Below are 13981 nucleotides of genomic sequence, written 5' to 3'. Positions count from 1 at the left end.
GTAATTAATGAAACAAAAGAAAACGTTCTGCCTGGCTAGAGGCAGGGCGATAAAACTATTTAGTTTCTCATCTTAGCCCTAGGGGAGACTGCTTTCGGGAACAAGAGCTGATTAACCAGTCTACCAGGAAATAGAAGTTTAAAAATGTCTTGAAAAAGGAGTACAACTTAGAAAGACAGAGAAAAATAATTCTGCTGTGCACTTTCCATCAGGCATATTGATATTTACTTAAAAGTTTTGTATCCTAACGTAAGTTTTGTTGCCATGTATGCACACTGGTCACTATTCACACACCAATATTATAGGTATTGCTTGTCAGAGGCGATCTTTCAGATGGGCCTTTATAGGCCTCAGCCATGTAGCTATAGATGTTGGCTCCCAACATCTTTGGTCATTGTCCTTGTTTCCATCCCAAAGGTTAAGCATTATTGAGTCAGTTAAGAGGTGTGATCACAGGCTTTAGAGTTGGCTCTTCTCCCCCTTTTTTTCCTACAAGTGTAGTGATGTCATGCAAGTGGGTACCTATATCATCAAAATTAAGTTAAAAAATAATTGAATATTGACTTTTGTCAGTAAAATCATTTATATGGCACAGCATTTCAATTTTAAATAATTCCCCATCGATTTCTACATCAACTGGGGCAATGACCATTACATACCAGTGGAAAAAAAAAAGTGAACACTTCTTGGTGCAACCAAAGAGGAATACCTAATTTCTTCTTTAACAACAGTCAAATAAGCCCTGCTTATCTGCCTTCAGAAATTAATCAATGCTGCTGGTTTTTAGTTGAAATATTTCTCAAACTCCTGCATGATCTAATTATTTATTTTTAAAATTAAGCAAAACTAAGGTTATTTGAGGATAGAGATGATGATGATTTATGAGCCCAAGCCTTGTTCAATACCTGGTAGGCAAGGGTTACTCAAAAGTGAATCAAGAAAATAGTCTGAGCCTTAGAAAATGCAGGGAGAGAAGAAAGCTAAAGAGAGAATAATTTCCATCAGTTAACCCCCATATATCTCAAATACTCAGAGTCAGAGAAAATGTTTTCTTTTAGAAGTGTTTATCTACAATACTTTTGGCTATAGGCATTAGTCAAACCTTCTGTACATAGACTCACCCTCCCATTTGGCACAGAAATAAACAGTAATTAGATTGACACCTAAACATAGCCAAAAAGAAGAAATTAAAGTCCCTTCCCTTCAAAATCCATCAACCACTCTGTTGAGCTGTTCTTTCAACACACTTGACCTGCCTCTTTATTGCCCATGCTTCCATTTTTTCCTCTGCCCACCTGGACACCCGTTTGTTTCTTTACATCATCTATTGTGTTCCATGTGGCAGCCTCCTGGGCTTCCTAGTTTATTACTGAGAAGTTCACATGGAACAACACCTGCTAGATATTCAGTTCCTTTCTTTCTTAAGTGCTTCTCATTCAAACCTAGAAAGGAGGGAATTCATTTTGACTAATGTGAACTTACATAATTACATTGATAAAACTAGAGAATTTCGGAACTTCTCTGCATGCCCCAAAAGAGGGGAAAAAATGCATTTACAATAAACTACAATCAACTCACCAAATACAATCACATCAGTTATCTTCATTCCTATATTTCAGTATTAACAAATATAAGAAATAAGCTCAACAGGTCTTCTAATGTTACTGAGGAGGTCAGAAATCTCTGGGAAGTTAGTTATCCATCCAGAGCTTCCTAAACAACTGCTGTAGGTCTACATAATCTCAGAAGTATTTCCAGATTAATTCTACCCATTTTTAACAAACTAAGGCAATTTTTAACTTCCCCCTATCTTTATTCCCCACATAAAATTATGACTTTCTTGAGGAAGGACACCATTTTCTGCATAGTAGACTGTAAGGATTCTTAGTCACTCACTATCAAGGACTGGAACTTTAAAGATAGAAAAAAAGATATCTACTTGGAAGGCTGAGGCGGAAGGATCACTGGAGCCCAGCAGGTCGAGGTTATGGTGGCCAGGAGCATGCCACTGCACTCCAGTCTGGGCTACAGAGTGAGACTCCAACTCTTAAAAAAAGAAAAAAGATATCGAGGGAAGTCACTGATTAGAAGGCATGAAAACACAGCAGGAACAATGTTCTTTTGTATTGTGTAGAAACAAGTCAGACCTCAAAGCTAACTTAAGATAGGAAGGAAAGGTCTACATGGCTTATTAAAGGTAAAAAGTAACTGTGTCTACCGCCAAAAACAAAACCTATGCAAAGTCTGATGTAAGGAATTGATTCTGGCAGCTGAAATCAATGAGGATGTCACTAATCACTGGAGACAAGTTTAGACATTTAGTATAAATGAGGAAGCGTTGGAAAGTGCATGTGATCCAGCTACTCTAGCAATTAAAATTTGTTTTAGAAAAGCCAAAATAAGGACAAGATCAAAGTGAAAATAACAAGGGTTGCTTGGAAAGGCTGCAGAATCAAACATTAATGTAAACTCTTATAGAGGAACATCCAGAAACTACTCTGCTTTAAAGTGGTCATTGTCTTCCCCACATTAAAGAAAGCAGGTTTCTCTGCTAAAGGACTAATTCTGTCTGAGGACAGATTTTGCTCTTTAGCAGAATAAAATACCTCTTTTACCTTTAAAAACTCCAAAATATTGAGCTGTGAGATAAACTACAGTAGTACTAAACACAGACCTCAGCTTTTAGGAGCTTACATTCAAAATCAAACTAAATTAATTTAGTAAAAGTGACACTGGAGAAAAAACAACCCAACTAATAATACTCGTGTACAACCGTCAAATAGCTGTAACAAACAAAGGCCTCATTAGAGAACAAGCAGTTCAACTAAAGCCAGAAATGGGTCAATATTAAACAGAGCGAAACAAACTGGTTTACATTTTAAAACTATAAACAGTACTCTATTAGGTTCTAGCTATATATCATCTATTCTATCTATCTAAATTCTTTTGAGATGGGGTCTCGCTGTGTCGCCCAACCTGATGTGCAATGGTGTGACCATAGTTCACTGCAACCTCAAACTCCTGGGTTCAAGAAATCCTCTCCACCTCAACCTCTCAAGTAGCTGGGATCACAGGTATGTGCCACCATGCTCAACTAATTTAATTTTTTTTTTTTGGTAGAGATAGGCTCTTCCTACATTGCCTAGGCTGTTCTCAAACTCCTGGTTTCTAGCAATCCTCCTGCTTTGGCCTCCCAAAGTGCTGGGATTATAGATGTGGCCTCTGTAAATACATTTTAATCCAGATATTTAGTTTCTAATTGATACCAGAGAAGATACATGTGTTCATGTGTGTGTACATAGAAGGCACTCAAATTGAATGCTCTAAATGAGAGGAACTAACAGAAGATTATAGAGTTCTCCTTACTTTCGAATTTCAAAGATAGGGGATTGAAAGGGTCATATTTTCCTTGGCAAAACTGATGTTGGTACTATCATTTAGAAATGTATGAAAAGATTTTTTGACTTAATGTACTTGTCAGTTCCACCTTATCCATCTCTGAGTAATATTTTATGTCTGTTTATTCATAGACAAAATAATACTTTTATTTATCTGAACATAACTGCCTTCAAGCTTCGGTGGGTTTCAAGGAAAAGTAAACTAACATTTACCAAAGTAGCTTTAAATTTTGTGCCAGAGAAAATTTAAATCTGGGGAAAGCTAATCCAAATGGGACATTTCAAGTTGAGAAGAGTAGTTGAAAAGATAGAACTTACCATTTAAAAATAGATATTAGATTCCATTAGTCTCCTGGGTGTTCTTCTGAACTAACAATGAGATGATCCATAGAATATGATCTTAAAGGAGATCCAGAGATTACTTGGTAACAAATGCCTCCTCCCACCTATTTTTTTTTTTTTTTGCAAGTGGGAAAATTTTTAATGACTTAATCATCTGCTAAACAAACATCCCTTCATTCTCAGGGGAAAAAAATCAATTTATGAGACAATATTTTCGTTGAGAACAAATGAGAAATAATCCAGAATATATGGGTAAAGTTGTTGAAAGAAACAATACAAACCAAGAAAGAAACTAAATTCAAAGGCCTTGGTTACTTGCATGTGATTTAACTGTTCCGTTTAGTCTATTGGAAATACCCCACATATATTCAGAGTTACTACTGTGGGTAGGTGTGGATATCATAAATATCTGATCTATAAAGCCTATGTTTAAAAACAAATTTTATAACTTTAGGAATAGCAATAGAATACATGTATTTATACTCAGTAAAAATTCCCCACAGAAGATTATTCTCATACTGTTTGAATTCAAAATACCTTCAAAAATTTGTTTTAACATAACAGTTCCAGGAATATCACAAGTATATTCATGCTGGTAACATTTCTGTCCGAAATGATCAAGGAGAGAGGAACCGGATTGACAAAAGCTCTTTATAGAGAAAAGAAAAAAAATGCATGTTATTACAATTCTTTGAAACTGAGATAGAGCAATTCTTTACATAAAACATCTAAGCACTATGAATATCTTCAGTAGGTGAAAAGGCATTCCCCCAAACCTTCCTACTTGGAAATGCAGTCGTTTGCAAGAACCAGAAAATGGACAATAAGGAAGTTCCCAAGATACAGGTGTTTATGTGAACAAAGTGTTGAACAAATGGGGACGTTAAATGCCTCTGCTAAAGTAAGTGGGAAGGAAGCTGTCGGAAACATGCAGGCCATTACAGTGTTGAGCAATAATTACTCATTCATTTTTCTTGCTGGAAATGCATCTGTGGCATTTAAATTCAAGGAAACCAAATCCTCAGCTGAGCCTGTTGCTCCATTTTATATCTGGGTAGCTCATGTTGAGAGAAAGCTGCACATCTTGTATGATTAATTAATTTATCATTGAGAATGTGTCCTGTAGAGCTGGAGATCCTCTTAGAGAGAGACACTTTGTTTGCTTGACCCAAAGCCTTAAATCTTGGGCAAAATAGTGGTCCGTTTTGGGTTACTAAACTTCTCTTCTGAAATCTTGAGCAGACATTGAGAGGTGATGGTGATTATAAATCTAAAGTGGTAAGTTGTGTGATATTTCCTTATCAGCCTGTTACAGGCTTGCATGAAGAGTTGAATGCACTAAGTTTATTTTTCTCGCTTTTATAACTATAACACCTGGACTACACCCAACACAAATGAGGAAGGAAATTCCCTAAACATATTTAATTCCTATCCCATATTCAAATTCTCCAACTTCTCCCTAAGGTCTTGATGGTGATTTTGGTTCCTACCCAGGGTGTGATAGATGCGTCCGCATTACTGTTGGGTCATCCCAACATCCTCAGAAATCGTAGGCAATTCCTCCAACACCTTGCCCACCCCGCCACTTTAATTGTTCTTAATTTAAAAATATATATATATATTTTGAGTCAGAGTCTCACTCTGTCACTCTGGCTAGAGTGCAGTGGCATGCTCATGGCCACCACAGCCTTGACCTCCTGAACTCAAGGCAATCCTTCCACCTGAGCCTTCAAAGTAGCTGGAGCCACAGGTGCATGCCACTACACCCAGGTAATTTTTTGATTTATTGTAGAGACGAGGTCCTGCCAAGTTGCTCAGGCTGTTGTCGAACCCCTTTGCTCAGGCAGTCCTCTCACATCCACCTCCCAAAGTGCTGGGATTTACAGGCATGAGCCACTGTACCCTGCCAAAAATTTTTATTGAAATAATATAGATTCACATGCAATTGCAAGAAATCATACTGAGAAATCCTAGGCATACTTTGCCTAGTTTCCACCAATGGTAACATTTTGAAAAACTATAATATACTATCACAACTGGGATACTGACATGCTACAACCAACCCACCATCTTCAGATTTTTCTAGTTTCACTTTTACTTGGGTATATGTGTGTGTGTATAGTTCTATACCTATATATTCTTTTTTTCTTTTCTTTTTTTTGTTTTTTGAGTGGCATGATCACAGCTAGTTGCAACCTTGACCTCCTGGGCTCAAGTGATCCTCCTACCTCAGCCTCTTCAGTAGCTGGAACTACAGCCACACTCTGCCACATCCAGCAAATTTAATTTTTTTGTAGAGATGAGGTCTCTCTTTTTTGCCCAGGTCTCAAACTCTTGGGTTCAAGGATCCTCCTGCCTTAGCCTTCCAAAGTTCTGGGATTATGGGCGTGCCCATCCTTATTCCTAGATATTCATTTTGAATAATAATAATTACAGCTAAAATGTATTGAGTGTCTACTATATGCCTGGTACTGTTCTAAGTCCTTTAGTCTATCATCTCATTTAATAGTTCCTTAGGTAATATTCTTATCCCCATCTTACAGATGAGAGAAGTTAAATGAGTTGGCGGTGACAGAGCAGTCCTGCTGCAGGAATAATTCACTTTACTGCCACCACTATGCCATACATTTCTCATTATTTCAGAGCATCTATGAAATGTGACACAGCCTTGTGGAGATAGACTGCATATCCAAGGAAATGAGTCTGGGAACATACTTTTAAAATAGCTATAAAAGTCAATGTCTTTTATCGGGGGGAGGTGTATTCTGTATGATAGATGCTATGATAGTAGATACACTACCATAATGCATTTGTTAAAACCCATAAAACTGTATAGCACAAAAAAGTGAATGCTAATATAAATTAAGTCAATAGTGGGCTTCAGTGAATAATAATGTATTGATATTAGTTTACCAATGGTAACAAACATGCCACACCATTGCAATATGTTAATAATAAAGGAATCTGGTGCAGGGGAGGGTGACAGGAAATAAATGGGTACTCTCTACCTTCTGCTCAATTTTTCTATAAACCTAAAACAGTTCTAAAAAAGAAAGTTTACTAATTCTAAAAAAATTAAGTCAATGGCTCTTTCAGATGCAGCCAACTAACAAAGATGAAACTAACAAGATGATAATATTTTCATCTTGGAAATCTCCAAACTTTGGTCACTGAGCATTTGTATTTTGCCAGCTTTGTGTTATTTGAAGTGGCAGGAGAATGGTGACAAAAACTCAGGCACTTAGAGAGTGCCCTGGGGATGTGTGTGGCTTTTTTTCTCTCCACATCTTCCCCGGCACCGACCTCAGCAGCTGAGCAGAACCAGGACAGGCAGAGTAAAGTGTCTGTGATTCTCATCCATTCCGGCCCTGTGGAATTTGAACTTATGTTTACTGCATTGTCACTTGAACATTAAATCTTAAATGTCAAAATATTCTTCAAGGCAGAAAAAGAATTTCCAACATGGTGTCCCCAAATCTCTTTTCCATACTCTTCTTGGAAGCTCTGAGAAAAAGTTTTTTTACTGCTTTAAAAAAAAATTGCTTTTATGTTTCTGTGGAAATTCACAAAGAGAATATTGCATTTAATTTTTACCACAAGCAGAAATAATTATTTCTGATGGAAATAATATTAGACAAGAATATCATGGAAAATATTGCCTAAACTTTTATATTGGGTAAAAATTCATCCTGCACCTCAGTGCTATTGTACACCCAGAGCAATCAGGAAAATTGCCAACGACTACCTGCTGTGGAACTTGTTACTTTGACAAACATGCTATGCTTCCAGGCAAATTGTACCACCACGTATCGTCATATAAAACCAGAGAGACAAATTAATCTTAGTAGCTATTTGGGAGAAGATATCTGAATATGCCTCACCCTCCTCTGCCCCAAATCACAATCCAATATTAACTCATAATCTTTTTCATTGGCTTTGGTAATTGTACCCTTTGAAGACAATCTATGAATATGCATATGGCCTTTAGGCACTTTAATTGCCATTTCATCCAATTAACAGATAATTAAAAATGCTGCATATGAATACCTTTCCCTCTTCCTTTTATCGCCAAAGAGTGCACGGTGCTGGAAGTATGAAGTGCAAGAAGCAGTCCATACCGATAGCAGATCTCAGGAGTACTGAGGGCAAACATAGCCAACCTCCTTCTGTCTTGCTGGGTCCCAATCACTTTGTAAGTTGACCCTCTAAGTTTGGGTTTTAATAATCTGCTGTCCTCCTTTAACCAGTTAACTGTTGATTATGGAGCTAGTCATGAGATGTTTCCAAAGTTCTAATGTGTTACTGAGGTCATTTGTATGTCGAGTGTTATGGGTAGATTAGTTTTTACAGCAAACAAGGAGTAAATCTTACTTATGGCTAAATGGTTGGGGAGATACATTTATAGATACTGTGACTGGTCTTTTCCACACTAAGAATCCTCAAGAAATAGAGCCTGAATTGATAGATTAATTACAATTCCATTTTATGGATTTCTTTTTCATTTGTTCACTTATTCATTTATTTATTATTTTTTGAGACAGGGTCTCACTCTGTTGCCCAGGCTGGGGTGCAATGACTTGATTCAGACTCACTGCAGTCTTGACCTCTGGGACTCAAGTGATTCTCCTGTCTCAACCTCTTGAGTAGCTGGGATTACAGGCATGTGCCACCACGTCCAGCTAATTTTTTTAGTTTTTGTAGCGACAAGATCTTGCTGTGTTACCCAGGCTGGCCTTAACTCCTAGGTTCAAGAGATCCTCCCAACTTAGCCTCCCAAAGTGCTGGAATTACAGGTGGGTAATTTCTTTTTCCTATACAAATCAAGATAGTTCGTGTTATAAGAATGAACAACTCTCAGGTATTTTTCTCACTCATACATCATGTCCAACATAGATCAGCAGGGTCTCTCTCCAATTTAGTCATTCATGGACCCAGGGTGATAGACACTTCATGAAACTCATGATTCTGTGACTACCAAAGCAGAAATAAGGAGGTTTTCTGTTGAGTATCACCAAGTAAATGCTTCTACTTGGAAGAGGCACATGTCATTTCCACTCATACTGTATGGGTCAAAGCAAGTTGCTGGCAAAGCCTAACTTCAAGGAGACAATCTTTTTTTTTTTGAGTTGGAGTCTCACTCTGTCAGCCAGGCAGGAGTGCAGTGGCACGCTCATGGCCACCGCAGCCTCAACCTGCTGGGCTCAGGCAATCCTTCCGCCTCAGCCTTCCAAGTAGCTGGAACTACAGGCATGCGCCACCACATCTGGCATGGAAATCACAATCTTAACAGGGCCCAGAAGGAGAATGAGAATATTCGTACAGACCTCTAGTAATTACCTATTTCCTGTTAGAGTAGTTTAATAATACAAAGTAGTTTGGTGAAGTCTGAGAAGTTGGCATTGAGTGTTTCAGCTACATGTGAGTGTCCCTAAAGGTCTATAATAAGGTCTAATGTCATGTAGGAGAAAGATATGCAGCTGACAAGTTAACTGTGTGAGTCTCTACTTGTCACCATTCACTCAAGGAGGTGATAAAAGGCATACTTATTTGTCCTCATGAGAACTTTTTATCATTTTAGGAAGTTAGAAATTCTTTGTATCTCCTTCTGTCTCTGAAGAGTTGGCATGTTTCCACATGTAAATTAATTAGAATTTGTTGACTTTGCAGAGAACCAGGTATAAATTTCGAATTAGCTCCAAGAGTTTACATACTTTTTAACCTGCTTTTCACCTGAATGCCTCCTTTGTAATTAATTTTTAAGTAATGGCATTATATTTATTCTTTTTATAAGTGACCTCAAGCCCTTTTATGAGAGGGATGAAGAGTGAATAAAGAATTGGCATTGAGGAAAAAAAAAAGCTTTGCTTTTTAAAGACAATAGTTTTCCTGGTTGGACATTTGCTATAGTGATGCAAGAATGTACCATTGGGGAAAACTCAGGGAAGGACATATAGGATCCCAGTGTATTATTTTTTACAACTGCATATAAATCTATAATTGTCTCAAGATAAATTTTTTAAAAATTACAATAGCCATCCAAAGATGGCTGACTGCTGGTGAAGGTGCTAGAAGTAGCATCTTTAAAAGACTTGAAAAATGCCAAGATTCTCTTTCAAGCTAATCATTTAATGAAGAAATGTTCAGTTTACTATGTGATAGGAATTGCTGTAGCAGGGTGGGTATGGTGACTCACCCCTGTAATTCCAGCACTTTGAGAAGCTGAGGTGGGAGGATTGCTTGAGCCCAGAACTTTGAGAACAGCCTAAGGTAACACTGTGAGATCTCATCTTCACAAAAAAAAAAAAATTAAAAATTAGCCAGGTGTGGTGGTATGCACCTGTAGTCCAGCTACTGGGGAGGCTCGGGTGGGAGGATCGCCTGAGCTCAGGAGGTCAGGGTTACAGTGAGCCATTATTGTGCCACTGCACTCCAGTCTGAGTGGCAGAGTTAATACCAGACTCAAAAAAGAAAAACAAAAAAAGAAAAGAAAAAAGAAATCACTGTGGCAAAACTTGGAATCACAGTCAAGGGATACTTTTATGAATTAGTAAGGAAATGGCAAAAGATTAACGCATAAAGAAAACCTTGGCAGTAGGGGAAAACTGTCGGGGGGGTGGAATTGGCAGTTGGGGGAAACTGCTGGTAGAGGGAGGAGCATACCTCATCAACAAGGGTACCTGCATGATCATTGTTTATATGCCTAACCCTGAATTGTACGCCATGTCTTTATAATAAAAAAATAAATTAACTAAAAAAAAGAAAACCAGCCTTTCTTTTCCTTCCGTCCTTCCTTCTTTTCTTCCTTCTTTCCTTCCTTCCTTCCTTCTATTTCTATTTCTCGCTCTCTCTTTTTTTCCTTTCTGCTTTGCTTTTCTTTTTAAAAAATATTTGTTAGAGTCCTCCTATTGCTAAAGACTGGGATAAGCAATTGATAAATAAAGCAGAAAAGGTGTTTGTCCACCAGTCCCTATAATCTAATGGTGGAAATGGTAAAGCAGCAAATGAATAAAACAATTGCAATTGTGCTATGCACCTTGAGAAGAACTAAGAGGGTACTGACAGAAAAACAATGGAGGTGAAGAGTCACTCTAGGTAAGGTGATTAAGAGGAACTCTGTGGTGATGCAGGAGGCAAAACGACTCGTGTTACAAAGAGCAGGTTGAGATCCTTCCAACCAGAAGGAGCAGAGTGCACAAAAGGCCTTGAAGGGAGGTGGATCTGAGTATATTTAAGAACTTGGGAGTTGGCCAGTATGGCTGGTTGGTGGTTATCAAGGAAAAGACAAAAGAGGACATAGGAAACATCGTGGGCAGAGATCCAGTCTAGTGTTGTCATAGGTGACTTCCAGCCAAGGTTGATCTGATTACTGACTGGTGTACGTTCTAAACTGAACAAACTCATTATCCAACTAATGGAACTTAGAGCAATTTCTCTGTCTCTCTACTGTATATGTTATTATTGTTCCCATATTCTTCTATATTCGGTTTCCAATAAGAAGGCTAATGAACAAGGAGGCTAAAGATACAAAATGGAAAAGAAAGTCAGAATGACAGCCTCTTGTTAGAGCCCTACATATGTAAATAAGGCACCAGAAAGAGGAAAAATCCACTTGGCTGATATACACAAGAGAGAATGTGAGTATATTATGTTTCTCAGAGCCAGCTATTACCACTGGGAAGTACTCTCTGTTCCCCTCATCTTTTTCATCTGCCAAAAATTCTACTAAAGATATATACAACCTACTTATCTTATTATTAGAGATGAGGCTTAAATACAATATTCCTTGCAATGGTAACACTCTGACTTAAATTTATATTATAGGTAAATGACTATCCTGGAGAGAGTTTATCTCCTAGGAGTAGACAAGGGATTGCAATAGATGAGAGAATACGCAAAGGATCAAACTTTAATGGTAACATTTTAGAAAGGGCCATTTGCATTTCCTGCTCTGGTGATAGTTAAAAAGGAAAAAAAATCTTCATATTTGTGCTGGTTTAGATGCAGTCCAGCGTGAGGTAAGAATTCCTTCTGGTCTACAACAGAGCAAGGATGATGATTCTGGTAGGAGCTAAACCCAACTGACTTGACTCTCAGCACCCTAATTTCAGGTTCTCAGAAAACTTGGAACTGGGGAAGGAGAATTCACTGGGATCACGTGGGCCCATCACTGCACCTGTGATACCTCGTGAGCAGGCTCAAGTCCCTCAGGTTATCAGCTAACCAACCGTCATTGGCAGAGAACTTACATTAATATAAAAGGAAACACTTATGGAGGTTAGCAATCCAAGAAACTTAAGAACAGCTGCAACTTGGCTGGGAATCTTATCTTTTTAATTGTGTATAAATGCCCAGAGGCTCTACGATGGATCTAAATATAAAGAATAAATAGTGAGCAGGAATTCAGTAATTAAGAGTCTCCTGTTATTTCCTGTGTGGTAATTTTCACAGACCACCATGATAATATTCACATGAGACTGAGATAGAAGGAAGTTCCAGAAGAAAGCTCAGAAGGAATTAGCCATTTAGAGGAAACATTTTATAGTCAAACCTGCATATGTTGGTTTTTGAGCAAGCACAAGTCTACCTTGAGCATGATGATGTAAAGTCACTTCAACTTCAGAACTAATTCTTTTACTTATAAAATTAATTCTACTTTTCAAATGAATCTTGTTTCTAACTTTGCAATAGTTTTCCAGTAGCCCCTTCATTTGCTGCAACACTAAGAAACTTTTAGATCAGTGCTTTAGAAACTGATTGGGAGCTCACCTGTTGTCCCAGCTACTCAGGAGGTTGAGGCAGGAGGATTGCTTGAGCCCAGGAGTTCCGGGCTTTAGTGTGCTATGATTGTGCCTGTGAATAGCCACTGCACTCCAACCTGGGCAACAAAGTGAGCCCCCGTCTCAAAAACAGAAACAACAACAACAAAACATTTGAATGTATAGACAAATCATCTCATTAAAGCCTGAATCTGATTCAGTAGATCTGGGGAGGACCTGAGATTCTGCATTTCTAAATTTCAGCCCAGGGGTTGCCAGGGCTGCTGGTCTGGTAACAATGCTTTGAGTACCAGGTTTTGGATAACTTCACACTGATCTAGTAGGTACAATTTTAGGTTTCAAAAGACACTCTTAAGAAAAAAATTATTTTTAAATTAAATGAAAGAAAATCCAAACAACAGGAATCTAAGATCAGTTTTTAAAGCTAAATGGTTTTCTCTCCAGGCCAAGAGGCAGCTCTTGCAAGTCGAGACTCTGAGATCAAGCTAGCAAAGTAGTGTAGACCAGAGCCAGATAAGCCTGAAGGAGCATCAGTCCAAATCACCATGTCCGAGGGATCATGACAAACTCAGGTCTAATTGAGGACATTTTAAGCATCTAAGAGTTACAGACTGGTTGATGAGGCAATAACCATAATGGAGCAAGAGATAGTAATTTTGCTACAAAGATGTTGATCTAGAATTAAAGTGGACCTGTCTACATCTGGATGGGAAGAGATAAAGTCCAGGCTTGAGAAGGTGGTTGGCCTCTGGTCAAGTGGGCTAAAACTCTGAGTATTGTGCCTATTACAGAGAAGAACCATACCAGGGCAGAAATTCAGCCCATTAGGATGGATGGACATGGAGGGTTTGGGAGAAAGCAACTAGCTTAGTGAAATCCATAGATTTATCCTAGACACGCCAGATGCTGGGATTAGGGCAGTAAAGCTAATTTCATGCCCCTGAACCTCAGCTGTTAATGCACGATCAGGCCTATTTCCAACTATCTCATGAATTGAGTGAGATTGAGTTGGCAAACCAGAAATCTTCAATCCTTGGAGCTAAGTGGCGCTTAGAGAAAAAAGGTGTGGGGCTGCCAAATATTTTGTGCCTATTAGATGTTAGGTACTATACTGGGTGCCTAATACATGCTACTTATATATGATTAAAGAATTTTGTTCTGGGAAGATGGAAAAACGGGTCAGATGTAAACCTTTGAAGAATTACTAATCTAGCAGGAGAGGCAAATATTGACATAAAAAAATACAAATTCTAATAGTCACCTAGATGACTATGAATGGAAGGAAAATATGAAAACAAAGCTGTCTACAGGTTTTGCGTACCTGACTATGAATACTAGCTAAAAAACAGTGATTAGCAAAAGAATAATCAGGAAGAGAATTTTTTTTTTTTTTTTTGAGTTGGAGTCTCACTCTGTCACACAGAGTGGAGTGCAGTGGCACGCTCCTGGCCACCGCAGCCTCGA

This window comes from Carlito syrichta, unplaced genomic scaffold (assembly GCF_000164805.1).
Source record: "Carlito syrichta isolate Samal-C Ts95f unplaced genomic scaffold, Tarsius_syrichta-2.0.1 Scaffold305197, whole genome shotgun sequence".
Lineage (NCBI taxonomy): Eukaryota > Metazoa > Chordata > Mammalia > Primates > Tarsiidae > Carlito > Carlito syrichta.
The sequence above is the reverse complement of the archived record's forward strand: the minus strand, read 5'-3'. Positions refer to the sequence as shown.